Source organism: Coptis chinensis, chromosome 8 (genome assembly GCF_015680905.1).
Source record: "Coptis chinensis isolate HL-2020 chromosome 8, ASM1568090v1, whole genome shotgun sequence".
NCBI lineage: Eukaryota > Viridiplantae > Streptophyta > Magnoliopsida > Ranunculales > Ranunculaceae > Coptis > Coptis chinensis.
In genome coordinates this window covers 58,001,489-58,016,768 of record NC_141463.1, presented here as the reverse complement: position 1 = coordinate 58,016,768, position 15,280 = coordinate 58,001,489, and the positions used below count along the sequence as shown (strand labels likewise).

At 38.1% G+C, this 15,280-nt stretch overlaps 1 pseudogene; it reads left to right on the top strand.

Annotated features, from left to right (window-relative positions):
- Positions 1-5,428: 5,428 nt before the first annotated feature.
- On the top strand, positions 5,429-6,242 carry LOC147482125 (large ribosomal subunit protein uL11 pseudogene; annotated as a pseudogene).
- Positions 6,243-15,280: the final 9,038 nt, after the last annotated feature.

The following is a 15,280-nucleotide window of genomic DNA, read 5'->3' as shown; positions in this document are numbered from 1 at the left end:
CACCCACCCAAAGTCCTAACTTCGCTCTCTCTCTCTCACTCCACAGCTCCGCTCATTCCCACTACTTTGCAGTATACCAGTATTTTTAGACCTTAATTAGGACTTCTTGTATTTGGTTCAAGCATGAGGAGTTATGTTTCCACCATTCTTTCTTCCCCTATATCTATCCCACGTTCAAGGTTTCGTGAATTATAGGAGCTGTGTTTCACCTTTCTTCAAACTAAATTGTGTATTCCAAAAAGCTCATTATTGTAAAGTTGGCACTTGTAGACTGCGAATTAAAAAAAGTTACCGTGCAAAGATATAGTGACAGCCCAAAATGAGCCTTCGGCAATTTCTGAGACATTTTGCAAGGCCATGAAAATGGGGGCTCACAACTCACATACTGTACAGATCCATGATTAAATATTTATGGACTTGCAAGCTAAAGCATACGTGTTGACTGCTACCGAAAGCATACATATGTGGCCCAATAACATAAACAAGTCCACAACACAATTCTTGGATAATAAATCCAGTGCATAACTGCATTTGTTCTATGGTACATTTTGCATAAAACTAGTTAATTACCTACTTACCTTTGATCAAGAGGTAAAGCAACATACTTGCAACTAGCTTTCGAACCCGTCCTACGAACGGGTGCCGTTATATTAAATTATTGTAAAAAATATTAGCAACTATACATAGCTATGAGATATGAAAATTATATTAATCATTCATTCAAATTTCTTGCACCAATCTCTATAAAAATGAAGCATCAAACCTTGATAAAACTCATCGACTTCTTTTTGTTGTTAGATTTAATAATAGAAGTTTGATTGAAGTTTTTGTGAGAATTCTCAATGTGACGAAGATAATATTGAAGCTACTTGAATAGCATGACATTTTTAATCATAATAACAAAATTATGATAAACACTACTTAAAATGCAAAACTATATTTGTCGAGACATTTATTCCCCCTATATATAATACAAACATGTTTTAGGGTTATTAGTTCAACGCATTTGCATCAAGTTTATGATTTTTCCATTAATTATTCTTTGAGGTTAGTTCAATGTAGTACATTGCATTCAGTTTCCAATTTCTCATTAATTATACTTTGAGGTTAGTTTAATGCAGTTGCATCAAGTTTTCGATTTCCCGTTAATTATTATTTGAGGTTAGTTCAGTGCAATTGCATCCACTTTATAATTTTCCGTTAGTTATTCATTAAGGTTAATTCAATACAGTTGCATCCAGTTTTTGATATTTCGTTAATTAGTCTTTGAGATTAGTTCAATGCATTTGCATCCAGGTTCCAATCTCCTGTTAATTACTCTTTGAGATTAGTTCAATACATCTGCATCCAGTTTCTGATTTTCCGTTATTTATATTTTGAGGTTAGTTGAATGCAGTTGTATCCAATTTCCAATTTCCGTTATTTAATTTTTGAAGTTAGTTCAATGCAGTTGCATCCAGCTTCCGATTTCTAGTTAATTATTATTTGTGGTTAGTTCAATACATTTGCATCCAATTTTCAATTTCATGTTAATTGTTCTTTGAGATAAGTTCAATGCATTTGCATCCAGTTTCTGATTTCCGATTAATTATTCTGTGAGATTAGTTTAATGCATTTGCATCTAGTTTCCGATTTCTCGTTTATTATTTGATAAGATTGCATTTGTATCTAGTTCTCGATTTCCAGTTAATTATTGTTTGAGGTTAGTTAAATGAATTTGCATACAGTTTCTGATTTTTCGTTAATTATTTCTTGAGGTTAGTTTAATGCATTTGCATCCAATTTATTATTTATGCTTTGAGGTTAGTTCGATGCAATTACATTCGGTTTCTGATTTCCCGTTAACTATTCTTTGAGGTTATTTCAATGCATATTTGCATTTAGTTTCTGATTTCCCACCAATTATTCTATGAGGTTAGTTCAATGCAGTTACATTCGGTTTTTTATTTTCTATTAATTATTTTTTGAGTTTAATTCAATGCATTTGCATCCAGTTTTTGGTTTCCCATTAATTATTATTTGAGGTTTGTTTAATATATTTGCATACCGTTTAAGATTTCCCATTAAATATTTTTCAAGGATTTGCATCCAATTTCTAATTTTCCGTTAGTTATTCTCTAACGTTAGTTTAATGCAATTGCATCCAATTTTCGATTTCTAGTTAATTACTTTTTGAGTTTAGTTTATTGCATTTGCATAAAATTTTCGATTTCCCGTTAATTACTCTTTTAGCTTAGTTATGTATTTGAATCTAGTTTTTTATTTCCTTTTAATTATCCAATGTGGTGTATAATACAAACTTCTATTGATCCATCTATAGTGTTCTTGCAAACATGACATAAAAAATAAATTATGTTTGATTTACTATATTGGATCATCAAAGATTATCCAGTTCCCGATTTTTCGTTAATTATTCTTTAAATTATGCATGACTTACTATGTGAAATCTGCAAAGATTATCTACGAACGGGTGTTGTTATATTAATTATTGTAAAAAATATTTGCAAATATGCAGAACTATTATATATTAATACTATATTGATCACTCATCCAAATTTCTTATAATGTGAAAACTTCACTCTCTATTAAAGAAAAACTCACATTTGATAAAACCCTTCAACTTCATTTGGTTGTTTAATAATAGAAGTTTGATTGAAGTTTTGTGAGATTGTTTAATAAGGCAAAGTTCGTATATATTGAAGCTACTTGAATAGCAAGGACTTACCAATCATACAGAAAGAGATAAGATAAACACAATTTTAAATGCAAAACACAACATATAATCCAACTATATTTTGAGGTTTGTTCAATGCATTTGCATCCAGTTTCTGATTTTCCGTTATTTATATTTTGAGGTTAGCTCAATGCAGTTGAATCCAATTTTCGATTCCCGTTATTTTTTTTTTAGGTTAGTACGTTCAATGCAGTTGCATCTAGTTTCCGATTTCTCGTTAATTATTATTTGTGGTTAGTTCAATACATTTGCATCCAATTTTCAATTTCATGTTAATTGTTCTTTGAGATAAGTTCAATGCATTTGCATCCAATTTCTGATTTCCGATTAATTATTCTGTGAGATTAGTTTAATGCATTTGCATACAGTTTTTTATTTCTCGTTTATTATTTGATAAAGTTACATTTGCATCTAGTTTCCGATTTTCTGTTAATTATTATTTGAGGTTAATTCAATGAATTTGCATCCAGTTTCCAATTTTCTGTTAAGTATTTCTTGAGATTAGTTCAATGCATTTGCATCCAGTTTATTTTTTAAGATTAGTTCAGTGCAATTGCATCCGGTTTCTGATTTCCTGTTAATTATTCTTTAAGATTAGTTCCACGCATTTATATCATGTTTCCAATTTATAATTAATTTTTCTTTGAGGTTAGTTCAATGCAGTTGCATCCAGTTTTCGATTTCCCGTTAATTTAATCTTTGAGGGTTAGTTCAATGCATTTGCATCTAGTTTATGATTTCCCGACAATTAGTTTTTGATATTAGTTTGATGTCTTTGCTTCCAAGTTTTGGTTTCCCGTTAATTATTCTTTGAGGTTAGTTTAATGCAGTTGTATCCATATTCCGATTTTCTATTAATTATTTTTTAAGATTAGTTTAATTCTTGCATTTACATCCAGTTTCCGATTTCTTTTTAAATATTATCTGAGGTTAGTTCGATGCATTTGCATCCAGTTTTCGGTTCCCCATTAATTGTTCTTTGACGTTAGTTTCATTTAGTATTATATGTGTTTTAAAATATTTGTCATTATTGCTTTGCCGTTATTTTTTTTTTCATTTTCTATTATATATTTTGTGATGTTATTTTTTGTATAATTTAATTTTCTATATGTAATTTGTTTTGGTTTGGTATATAATTTATTTAAGCCCAACGTTCACTTTAACTTAATCTCGTTATTCCGCTGAATTATCTTCTTAAATGAATTGAAATTTTGGGAAAATAATCATTATAGTGAGTTCTTTATAACCACAAAAAATTATGTTTGAATTCATTTTGTAGGTGAAATTTTACGTACGTACTTATTTTAAGTTAATTTAAGTAGTTACTTTATATATATATATATATATATATATATATATATATATATATATATATATATATATATATATATATATATATATATATATGTGTGTGTGTGTGTGTGTGTGTGTGTGTGTGTTGAAAATTTATAAATTTATAAATTTAATTGGAATATGTCATAATTATTGTGATTTTTGGAATCCTTAACTATGAATAAATGTTTAAATCTCATTGTGGATGACGCATCAAATCGAAAGGGTTTTAGGAAAATCGTTTTCGGTAGAAACTATTGTTTTTAGCAATTTAGTTTTTTGTCTCATATTTTTTTTTATAATTAGCTATATTGTTTAGGAAAAGTTGGAGACTCTGTGAAACTCTAGATGAGATTATTTTTTCGTAATTAGTTATAGTGTTTAGGAAAAGTTGGAGACTCTGTGAAACCCTAGATGAGATTATTTTTTCGTAATTAGTTATAGTATTTACGAAAAGTTAGAGACTTTCTGAAACTTTAGATGAGATTGTTTTCTTATTTATATCCTACTTTTTTATAAGTAGTAATAGAGTTTAGAAAAAACTGGAGTCCCTGCGAGTGTTCCAAAAAATATATTGGTGAGGGTATAACTATAATATATATCCAATAAATTGGAATATGTCGTAATTATTGTGGTCGTAATTGTGATTTTTTGAATTCTTAACTGAATAAATGTCTAAATCACACAGTGGATGACGCATCAAATCGAAAGGGTTTTAGGAAAATCGTTTTCGGTGGAAATTATTGTTTTTAGCAATTTAATTTTTTGTCTCCTATTTTTTTTTCGTAATTAGCTATATTGTTTAGGAAAAATTGGAGATTCTGTGAAACTCTAGATGGGATTGTTTTTTCGTAATTAGCTATAGTGGTTAGAAAAAATTGGAGAGCGAGTCTATGAAACTCAAGATGGAATTGTTTCCTTATTTATATCATACTTTTTTATATTTAGTAATAGAGTTTAGGAAAAACTAGAGTCTCTATGAGGGTATAACTATAATATATATCTAAAGATAAAGATAAATATTTGTTTCCTATTTTATCTCCTATTTTTTTCTTAATTAGCCATGACACGTGGACACTCTAAAAACGCTTCCTCAATTGAAGAGGGTAGAGCTATAATATATATATAAAGATTATTTGTCTGTCCGATATACCATGAAATGTGCCTACCTACATAACATCCAAAAATATATTTTGGACTTTGAAAAATAAAACTTAGTCCACTAACAAACGTGGGCTTTTACACACAGCCCAAACACTCAAAACCAGTCCATAACAAAACCCTACCTAGTTTAACACTTTTTATACATAAACAGAACTATCTTTCCTCCCTCGCTTCCATCTCTCATTTTTTTCACTCAAAACCTAAATCCCAAAACAATGCTGCCCAAGTTCGATCCCTCACAAGTAGTGGACGTTTACGTCCGTGTCACAAGTGGTGAAGTAGGTGCAGCAAGTTCCTTAGCACCCAAAATAGGTCCCTTAGGTCTCTCACCAAAAAAGATCGGTGAAGACATAGCAAAAAAGCGACCCGAGAGTGGAAATGTCTAAGGGGTTTCTGATCAAACTTATCATGTCCAAAACCGCCAAGCCAAAGTTTCAGTTGTCCCCTCAGCAGCCGCTTTAGTTATTAAAGCATTGAAAGAACCCGAACGTGATAGGAAAAAAACTAGGAATATTAAACATACTAGGAACATTTCTATTGATGATGTTATTGAGATTGCTAAGATTATGAAGCCTAGAAGTATGGCTAAGGAGTTGGCTAGAACTGTTAAGGAGATTTTGGGGACTTGTGTTTCTGTTGGGTGTACTGTTGATGGGAAAGATCCTAAAGATTTGTAGCATGAGATTACTGATGGTGATGTGGAGATTCCCCAAGATTGATATTCAAAGGGAGGACTTGTTTCGATTTGTTTTGGAATATTCTGGTTTGGTTGGTTTACTGAAATTTGAGTTTTTGTTTAAGGATATTTTTATTTTTGTTATTTAAGTGTTTTGAATTGGGGAAAAATGACTTTTGGAGAAATGGTTGTATTTGTTTTATGGTATGGATTTTGGTTATGGTATTTTGCATGACTATTATCGTAATTTTGCTATGTTATGAACACATTGTGTGTTTTGAATATGATTGTTATATTGTTTTATTAGGTTTTGAATGTTTATGATTGTAGGGTGAAATGAATGGTATTGTTTTATGTTAGGCATTTTTGGATTTAAAGCGCATTGGTAGTTTTTACACATCTTTCATTAGGGCTTGCGTTGGAAAATGTGTAGAAAGTCCTAGACATCTTTGTGAAGTAGAAGAAGTTGATTGAAACTTAGACTGGCAGAAAGATCAAAAGACTATGTACTGATAATGGTGGTGAATGCACAAGTGATCCGTTCTTGCAAGTATGTCAGGATGAGAGAATAGAGAGACTTTACAGTGAAAGGTACGCCGTAGCAGAATGTGGTAGTTGAGCGCATGAACCGTACTCTAATAGAGAAGGTGCGGTGTATGCTATCCAATGTTGGATTGGGCAAAGCGTTTTGGGTTGAGGCTTTGACTTATGCATTCTACCTTGTTAACAGGTTGCCTTCATCTGCAATTGGAGGTAAAACTCCTATAGAGGTTTGGTCTGGTAAACCTGCTCAGGATTATGATTCCCTACGTGAGTTTGGATGTTCTGCTTACTTTCATGTTAAAGATGGTAAGTTGGATCCTAGAGCAAAGAAAAGTATCTATGTGGGTCTGAAATGTGGAGTTAAAAGTTATAAGCTATGAGATCCGAAAGGTAAGAAGTTTGTCTTGAGTAGAGATGTGACATTTAATGAGGCTTTTATGTTGAAGTCATCTACCTATACTCTCAACAGGTGGAGAGTATGGATGGAGATTGATGCGTCTCCACCTAGTCCAGATGGTTATGTATCTAGTAGATTGGCAACCATAAATAGTTAGTCAGTTGATGTTCTAGTTTAAAAAATAAAAGTAATGAATACAGGTGATGGAACAGATGATGATGCAGAGAATGTGGCTCCATTAGAGGAGCAGATTAAAGTTGGTCCTTTGGCTCTAGTTCATGAGTTTATTGCAACTGGTAAATCTAAGAGGAATGTTCCCCATTGTATTGGCTAAACGATTTCTGTTATTGAAAGCCTTGACAAAGACACTCCTTCCTCATATTATGGAGCAATCCAGTGCTCGCAGTAAAAAAAGTGGAAGACAGCTATGGATAGATGAGGAGATGCAATCTCTTCATAAGAATGATACGTGGGTGCTTGCAAAGTTACCTAAGAGTAAGAATGCGATTGGCGAAAAATGGGTGTTTGCATTGAAAGAAGAATATCTAAGTGATGAGTTATGTTAGAAGGCAAGATGGGTAGCTAAAGGCCACTCATAGGGAGGGGATTGATTATAATGAAGTGTTTTCTCTGGTTGTGAAACACTCCTCCATACGCATCCTTATGGCCTTGGTAGCTTAATATGATTTGGAGCTAGTCTAGCTCGATGTAAAAACTGTTTTTTTTTACATGGTGATTTAGAAGAGAGTGTCTATATGACTCAGCCGAGTGGATTTAAAGTTGCAGAAAAGGAGGATTTGATGTGTAAATTGAAAAAGTAGCTATATGGTTTGAAATAGTCTCCTAGGTAGTGGTATAAGCGGTTTGATCAGTTTATGCTATGACTTAAGTATACAAGAAGTCACTATGATTATTGTGTCTACTTTTTCAAACTACATGATGGTTTTTTCATCTACTTGCTCTTGTGTGTTGATGATATGCTTATAGCCTCAAGAAATAAGACTGAGATTGATAACCTGATCGAAACAACTTTTGCCCTCAGAGTTTGAGATGAAGGACTTGGTGGAAGCTAAGAAGATTCTTATCATGGAGATTCAGAGTTGAAGGTCTACTTTACAGTCTACGATTGCATTGTCTATGACAGAGGTAGAGTATATGGTAGTGACCGAGGCTATGGAAGAGGCTATTTGGTTGGATGATTTGCTGGATGACTTGGGAATTGTGTAGGATCAGCTTAAGATTTATTGTGATAGCATGAATGTTATATATTCGGCCAAGAACCAAGTTCATCATGCCCGAACGAAACATATTGATGTACGGTTTCACTTTGTCAGAGAGATTTTGGAAGAGGGTGATATCTTACTTACTAAGATAGACACCAAGGAGAACCCCGTTGATATGTTAACCAAAGTGATTTCTAGAGTCAATTTTCACCATTGTTTGGACTTGATTCGTATCTTTCATTTGAGATGATTTGGCTCTTATGAGCATATGTGAATTACGATTGGTTTGATCCCATTTAGAAGGTACGTATACTACCATTGTGTAGTGCAATCGTTGTTGGTTCTTCGGGACATTTGCTTGGTTCTTCAGGACATTTGCTTGTTTGGTTGGGTGTAGTGGATTGGTAGGTTTGAATTTGAGAAATTCTCGCTGAGGTGGAGAATTGTTGGGATGACATCTTGGTATCGATATTTTAGCAGTCATATGCCAAAATGAGCCAAAATTTCGTATTCCACTGAAATTTTAGCTACACTATAAAAACAAAATTAGGATATTAACCTAAGGTATGAGAGATTTGTGAGTTCTTTTAAAATGAGACTTTGAGTGTTTTATTGAACAAAGTGAGTGTGTAATACTATTTGATTCTCTCAATTTTAAAATAAGACTTTGGGTGCTCTATTGAACAAAGTAAGTGTGTAATATTATTTGATTCTCTCAATTTAAAACTTTTCATTTGGAGATGGATTAGACGTAAACCGAACCACGTAAATCTTTGTGTTTTTATTACTTGACTGGTTATTTCTTAAATAGTTGATATTTTGTTTGTGATTCATCACTCTTCTCAAGTTGTTATTGTGATTTGTATTTGTTATTGCTTCTTTGCACAAAAATTGCGCACAATGAAAAAGTGAAAACTTGTCTCATTCTTAACCCAGTGAACAGGACCGTACACGTATTCTCAAGTTCTTATCCTCATTTGTTTTTGTTATCGTTTCGTTGCACAACAATTGCGCACAAGGAAAAAGCGAAAACTTGTCTCATTCTTAACCCAGTGAACGGTAACCGTACACGTAAGTACCTAACAATTATAATGGCTATTGTATCATTATGCAAAGAAAATTCAACAACAAAAGACACCAAGTTAAGAGAAAAGCACTCTCTGCCACACACTTGGTTGGAAAGTCAGGTATGCATGATTGGTCACGTTTCACAAATCACAAATATCCCCATCTCAATTTAAGTCCGGCGGTTGGAGTCGTTTTCCACGTTGCTCACGTGGTTTCTTTACTATCGTTAATTGGCTTTTGGTTGCAAACAGTTTTTGATATATTTATTTGTTTGTTTCCTTCCTACACTCCTTCATTCCCTCTATATAAACACCTTGTACATAAGTTACTAACAATCATATGTTTGTTCTCCAAACATTTAGAAAGCCTTGAAGTTCTCATACTTTTTAAGCTAATCACTCTCATTCTCTTTTGAACAAGAGAACGAGAGATTTCCGTTTTTGCTTAATTAGCTGATTTTGTGCTTATTTGTAAATGAATTCCATTGCATTCCAACATTCAAGTTGCGAATTCTTTTCCAACTTTCCCAGTAATCTTCTTATTACAATGGCTCATATTAGAAGAGGTTTAAAGCCTTGGGTGGAGGTTGCACCATCACTCATAGTTTTGCCAAGAAAATCTTCAAATTCTCCAAGATTGGAAACGATTACTGAAGGGGCAGAAGAGCACGAAGACGATTAACTAGGACGGCTTTTATACTTTTTTTTTGTTTGTTTTTCGGGTTTATATAGTTGCGGGTTTAAAGTGTTAGAATTGTAAGGAGGCGATCCTTAAAGCTCATTTCCAAATAAAGGAATTAGTCGTAGGATCAACTCAGAGTTTGTAAAGTAATTATGCGTTTGAATGTAAATTATTTTGCGTTGCTTAATTAGTTTCTTGTGTTAAAGTAGCGTCCACACTCTTTATTTTCTTGTTTATATTGTTGTCGTTATGATCGATATGTTGCGTAATATGAATTCCAGAGAGTACATGTAAAGGGGTGTTTTGGATTTTCTGTTGCGTAATATGAATTCCAGAGCGAACTGCCTATGTATCCTCTTTTTGGTTTTTCTTTTTTGGGGGAGAGAGGAATCAGGCCCGACGTAGTTCAATCAGGTGGTATTTATAGGCTTAGGGAAATGTCAATCTAGAAGGCACGTGTGTCTATGGTACACGTGTAAGGTGGAGATCGCGAATGAGTGTTGAGCTGGTTATATTATAAGTCGTGTGTTGATTGGGTGTTGGCGAGGTTACCCCTATTTCCCGGTGGTGGGAAATACAATCAAGATTTTGGTAATGATTACCCTTGGTGGTGATCATTACCCGAGGCGTTCTGCCTTTAGCCAAGTGCTCGTACCGAGATATCTTCGTTCGTATGCAATTCTGGAGGTCGTTCTTGGAGGTCGGTGCATTGAAGTCGCGTATGCAATGTTTCTTAGAGAGCTGCTTCATAGATCGGTCCTGGAGGTCGTTGTATTGAGATCGTTTACGTTTCGTATGCAATGTTCCTTAATGGGGATATTGCTCCCATACAATACCCTCCGATTAGATTGGTTGTGTTCGCGCAAGCCGATCTGGCCGAGAGAAGAATCAACACTTGGGTGAAGTATGAGCGAGCTATGGTGATCGTTCTGACTGAGATGGCGCTGAGTTCGAATCTTGTAGCATGATGGTTTTGGCGGGAAAGAAAGATTAGGGCGTGGGTGGCACGTGACAGAATCCTAGCAGTTGGAAAGGAGTCGTGTCGCCGCGTTATTCGGAATCCAGGAAAAGACAGGTCCTTAGACACGTGTGTGGGCTATATGATAGGCCGTAATCATAACTTCTTGGGAACTGAACAGGCGGTTGTGTAAAATCAAATTTGGGATAACCAAAAGGCATTTCCAGGCTTCTTCTTCCAAAAAAATAAGCTAGGGCTCTGCGAAGGTGAGTGCTTACATTCTTTGTTTGCTTTTCATTTTCGCTTTTCTCGTCTTCGTTCGGTAGGGTTTGTTAAGTGGGTAGGTCGGTGTTAGGTTGTAGGGTTTAAGGTTGGGTAATTTGAGAAAAAGGAAATACTACAATGTCGGATTCGGCGACACTTTCGCTCGCCGTAAGAGGTTCGAGAGATTTCACCGAGCCGCTGGAGAGTATGAAGAGGAGAATGAAGACTTCGTTGAGTGGTGGTGGTGGTGGTGGACCTGAGGTGGATGAAGAAGTTAGGATAGAGGAGGTTAATAGTCGATCTGGGTCAGACGATGACGTGGCTAGTACGTCGGGTCGAGGGGAGATGACGCCAGCAGGTGAGTTACCCCTAAGGGCGGTAGAGCATCGTCTTCGCTAGTTCGTTTCCGAGTGCGCGGCGGCTTATGGGATCAATGTGCCCAACACGGAAATATCTGAACCCAGCCGAGTGAAGATGTTAAGTAGTGAGAGAGGTACAATCCTCCGAATGGTGGAATAATCATCTGTGAAGGTCAGCTGAGAGCGTACATGCAGATACCGTTCTCGAAATTGGTTTGTGACTTCTTGAGTCACTGTGGGAAATCTCCATGCCAGTTCGTTGGTAACACCTGGCGATTATTTAAGGTGTTCGACCTGTTGAATGCCAGTGGTGAATACCACATAGGGGTGTCTGACATAATAGAGCACTACGTAATGAGGCGGTCTGGTAATCTGAATTTTAGCTTGCAAACCATGATGACGCGTTATTGGCGGCTCGATGGTGTAAGCAATGAGGCCCGGACGAAGAGGCCGTTCTTTGCTAGTTGGCAACTACCGTGTGCTAGTGGATGTAGGTTCGCGAACTAGGATGTGTAGCCTAGCCGGTGGGTTGTCTTGTCTTTTGACACTTTAATGGGTGGCGCGATGTTGTTCTAACTGGTTCATCTCTTTGTTTTTTTTGTAGAATTTCTGCGCGGACAACGAACCGATCGCGGGGAGATAGAAAGGTTCGCGGTTGAGTCGAAGAAAAGCGTCGCGAAGCTTCCGAATTTGCTCATTTCTTTGAGGAAAAAGGAGGTCTTTGCGATCCGGAGAAAAGAAAGGCTCAAAAAGAGCGAGCTCTAGGTCGAACAAGCGGGTGGTGATGGAGAAGCGTACAAGTGATCGATAACACGGGAGGACCCGAGATCGGCGGCGTGGCCCCCCGGCGTCCTCCGGGCGGTGGTGCCGCAGGGCCGGTAGTTCGAGCTTTTCGTTCGAAGGGTTAACAATTGACGCTCTGTGGATTTGGGAGATCATAACCTTCACTACTTTCCCCGCAGGCGGATCGGAAAAGAAGAAATTTGCGGCGGCTAAGCCGGATGGGGCTCGAATGGCTAAGGTTGTCGCGACATACAGGGGAGAGCTATATAGTGGGGGTGGTGCTAGCGGTGGGCGCCCGGAGTCGGGCGAGGAACTGGCAGGTCATGGACTTGGCGACCGGTGTGGGATCTAGTCGTCTCGGCGAGGGCCGGGAACCCAGTCTGCTAGCAAAAGCGAAGGCTCCCCGCAAGGCGAGTGGGAAGGCTGTTGTGAGTGCTGATGACCTGGAGGCCCAGTTCATGTATTTAGATGAACACGGAGGGCAATGAACGATAAAGCGTACTGACTGCAGTTTCAGGTCGAGTAAGGTAGCGGCCTGCTTGCTGGAACAGATCGCGTTAGATGGCAATCATAAAAGGAACCGGATGAGAAGCGGATCGGGCGGATAACATACGTCGGATGGAAATCGCGCAATGTCTGGTACGTGGTTTTGTTGTCCTTTGAGATAGCGTGTTTTGTTATGTTCGTTGCGTTGATTTGTTTATATACATGGACTATGGTAGCTTGTCAGTGGTTTCCAAAAGTTGAAAGAGATTGCGCTTGATTATTTGAAAACGGATAGAGAGTCTGTGTTGAAGTTGTCAGAGGAGCTGAAGAATGTGCAGGACGCTGCGAAGATGGAGCGTGAGGAGCTTGAGGACCTGCGGAAGGCTCATGAAAATCTGAATCTGGCGAAGATTTGAAAGATCTTGAAATTTGAAGATCCGAGGCAAAAAGCTAGAAATTTCGGGCGGAAGCGTTCGCGCCCACCGTGGAAAGTGGAAGGTCGAACGATTATGCCCTTCACCGCAAAAGGTTGCTCGGGACGCTACTAAGGCCTATGATGATCCGGATCGCGGACTTGAGATCCGGAAGCGGATTACAAGGCTTTGAAGGAGGAACACGACATTTGCCGCCTCGCGTACCTTAGTGGAACAGTGCACGAGGAGACGGTGGGGGCGATTGCCTCCTCCTTGATCATGCCGAGGCGTGGTGTCGAAGTTGGGAGCTGTTGCCGACCCGATCTTGTTACGATGAGTTTGGAACTGGATGGCGATCGATCGTAGTGGATGGGAGGGAGGCCGAGGTCGATGAAGCTTTTGAAATTTCGCAGAACTACGTGGTGCCCGGGGGGCGAGTTGTAAATTTGTTGATTGTCTCTTATCAGCTTATATGCTGCGATACAATAGAACTGGTTTCCTGGGGTAACCTGGGCAGTTCGCCTTTCTTGCATTTCTGTATTCTGTTTTGTTGAATGAATTGGTATCCCGTACTAGTTCGGGGTAACCATATGAAGTTAACTTTTGCGTAGCCGGGTTGGATTTCCTGAGTAATCTCAGCAACCCGGCTAAAGAACGAACTGTATGAAAGTGCTGTGTAAAGAAGGTCGTCATTTGCTTTCCTGCGATGTTGCGCATTTGTTTCTCTTTGTGCGTTTTCTGTATCGATGATAGCAGATCGCTTTGATGGGAATGCCACGTGTAAGGCAAATGGCGGCTCGAGGGGCTTAATGATGGGATGACTACTTGGCTGGCGTTTACGCGTCTCAAGGTAATTATAAGGCGCTTAGGAAAAGACGTTTCCTTTTGAATAAAACGATTCATCGAATACCAAAACAAGTATTTGCTTGTCTTTGTGCCAAAGCTTCAGTCTGTCTTCTTGCTTTGCTCGTTCGCTGTGCATTTCCTCCATTGCTGCTTATTCAGGTATGTTCACTCTCTTATGTGAGTATTCTTTCGTTGAGAAAAGTTGGGGATAAAACTGTATCTCATGTGACAGTACGTTCCTTTCCTAGGTTTTATCATGGCGAGATGTCATCCCTACGCGAGAGGAAAGGACAACATAAGGGAAACTTCTCCGCTGATAATGGAAAAGATGGAGTTTCACCCGCACGTGCATGGTGATCGTGGGAAGAGGAAAGCTGATGCTGTAGAAGCGAAGAGTCATAAGCGTCCTAGGAGGGTTGGACGTCCAACTGGCGGCATTGTCTTTAGGTCGCCCTTGATGGGTAAAGGCGACAATCGATCGTCACGCCCGCGGAATGTAGCGACTGGGGCAAGGTTGCCCGATGGTCGGTGAGAGTTAGATCCTCGTATTTGTGGTGACGTGGGGAACGAGTTCTACTACGTGGGGAAGACTGGGAAGAAGCGTATGGTGAAACGGTCAGACTGTAGCTTCCAGTCGGCGCCCATAGCGACCAGCGTTCTGAAGGGGATCGTGTTGGATGGCGACAAGGCAGAGATGAAGGATGAGGACATGGAGACGCTACTGGGGACGATGGATATGGCCACTTGTTTGGTAAGTTCATGATGCACTAGGCTGTTATGTCAGTTACCAAGGCAAACTGACTCTTGGACTTCGTTCGTGCAGTTTCTTGCAGCTGGATATGACAAATTGAAAGAAGTTGTACAAAACACCGAGGTTGTTGATAACCCACGTCGCCGAAGGGTGTATGCGGCGTGGGGTGACAAAAAGAAATTTGGAGGTGATGACTACCAAGTACCGAGCGTATTTACCTGAGAATGCGGCGTTAGTGACCGACGACGTGAGTTAGAAAGCGGAATTAGGCTGTGGTGACCGCTTATGCTAAGAAGTGTCGGAAGGTGGTAGAAGCCGAAAGGCATTATCTTGAAGCTGTATATCGCCTACGCGCGCTCTGGGCCGAAGTACGATCTGTTGAAGAAAACAATTGCGAACGACGAGCGAGGTCATGAGATGCATGTGATGCTGAGGTCGTCTCGTCATACTGCTTCGACTAGCGCAGCGCCAGAAGATAAGCATGTCATAAGTGAAATTTGATTCTGATTTGGCTCTGTCAGCCATGAGTTGTAAGTTCTATTTACATTTCCCTCACTTATACGAGAGTTAACAGTAGAGCTGTGTTTTCAGGCTTGCCTGAG